The 1,994-nt window shown below is 40.1% G+C and overlaps 1 long non-coding RNA gene across 1 annotated transcript in view; it reads right to left on the minus strand.

Moving 5' to 3' along the window:
* The window catches only part of LOC106696826, a 6,425-nt gene extending 4,512 nt beyond the window's left edge, over window positions 1-1,913 (minus strand). Inside the window, exon 1 of the long non-coding RNA XR_001347791.2 lies at window positions 1,712-1,913. This is a non-coding gene — a long non-coding RNA (uncharacterized LOC106696826). The remainder of the gene's footprint in view (window positions 1-1,711) is intronic.
* Window positions 1,914-1,994: the final 81 nt, after the last annotated feature.

The raw sequence follows: 1,994 nt of genomic DNA on the forward strand, positions 1-1,994 counted from the left end.
GCAAAAAAACATATGGCTCTCTTGAGAATTAAGGTTAGCACTATTTATTGCTCAGTATTATATCCCAAGAAGCCTTTGAATTATCAATCAACAGGAAACATATTTGCTTATTTTCTGTTAAAAATGTCTAACAGTAAGGGTCAGCACTAAAAGAGCAATGAATCTGCATAAAGTGACACTAACATGAGAAAACATAAATATTTAATGAATACCTGGTTTTATTTTGGTTCTCTAGTAAAAACAAATCTAAAACAGCTCAGAAAATATTCCAAGGTCCTGTCTAGATTGCATCTCCAATATAGAAAGGACATGTTTGAGAAATTTTTTCCTAAATGAGATCCAAGGGTAAGGACACAGACCTAAGGCTTATTCTAAGCACAAAAAGAACCAGGAAGACATTTACTGCACAAACTGAAAATTCTTTTTAACTTCTCCATGTTTTGTTTCATCCTGTTTTCCCTTGGTAATTGTAAAACCCTTAGAAAAAAACCCTACATCTTTGGAGGCAGGAAAGAGGGAAGCTGGAGAAAACAGGTCCCTCTCTTAAGTTTGCAGAAGAAAAAAAAAGCAGCTCAAGGAACAGAACAAAAGGAACATACTAGTAAGGGTTCCTGGGCTTTTGCCAAAAGAGAACAGGAGACTAATCTTGGTGAAGAAGGAACCCTCTTGTTTCCTGCCATGAGCTTATGGTGTCTATAGGATGCAGAGGTGCCAGATGTAGTCAATGCTGCAGAGGAAGACACGGTGTGTAGATGCTAAACAGTGGTGAGGGCACAGACCTAAGCCTTAGTCTAAGCACAAGAACCAAGGAGACACTGACTGCACAAACTGTGCCAGTTTACTAAAATATTCTCCTTTTTTGCCTACCTGCCATTTCCATATTTCCCTCTTATCAATCTGTGGCAGACTGTAGTCAGTATATTCTGGTAGGAAAGACAAGGCTATGTATGGGTGGGGTCTGAAAGGGAGAGTTTTCAAATAGGTCTGGATGAATACCATTTTTTTTTTTAGGTTTTGAATATTGTCATAGACATGATTTAATTGGAAATTCTAATTCTTTATTCTATTTTCAAAATGTAACTTCTATCATTCAGTTTTAAGCAAGCCAATTTTGAACCTAAAAGCAACCTGAAGAAAAAAGTCTAAATAAGGCTCAGGCTTCCTAAATTCCAAGAAAACTAGGGGTACAAATATTTACAATTTATAATTTCATCCAGAAATGCTTATCACGGTTATGGCTAAAGGATAATTTCACAATCACAGGAAAAGATCTTTCCCAACGATTAAATGCTCATGATCTTACTGGCTTGGTCACCAAGAACAAATTATTCCAAAGGAACCTCAATTATTTAATCCTTAAGATACTTAAGGCAATGGAGAGATATGAGGTGGCTGCTAAGACGCAGAAGCTGAAGAGTTTGGTGAAGTCTGAGCCCTGCATTTGGCACTTCCACCTTCAAAGCTCCAAGTCAACAGAGAACTGCAGAAAAGCAACCTGAATTCCTAAGGCTAGACCAAAGCTCTCCAATAAATATACAATGCCAGCCACAAATATGACTAAATTTCCTGGTGGCTGTCCTAAAAAGACTAAAAGAAATAGGTGAAATAATTTTTAATCCACTGTAGTCAATCCACTGTCTCCCAAGGCAGTCCAACGTGTCATCAATATAAAATGTTTTGAAACCTCTGAAACGTCGTATTTGACACTTACAGCGCATCTCAAGAATCCCGTTGTCTCACGTGGCTAGCGGCCGCCCCCTGCACAGCACCGACCTAGGCAAATCAGAGCTGATGCGCGGAGACGCGGCCGCAGGCTCATTTCCCCAGAACTGGGACCGCTCCAAAGGTCCTCACATACCGCAGGGCCCAAGTTAATTTGCAAAAACAATCCTTTTCCATTTAGCACAGTGAGTTTAAACCCCTTCCCCCCCCCCGACCCCCCCCCCCCCGCAAGATATAGACACCCTTCCTCTCTACCAAGAAAACGGTACCGT

Source organism: Myotis lucifugus, unplaced genomic scaffold (genome assembly GCF_000147115.1).
Source record: "Myotis lucifugus unplaced genomic scaffold, Myoluc2.0 scaffold_31, whole genome shotgun sequence".
Taxonomy (NCBI): domain Eukaryota; kingdom Metazoa; phylum Chordata; class Mammalia; order Chiroptera; family Vespertilionidae; genus Myotis; species Myotis lucifugus.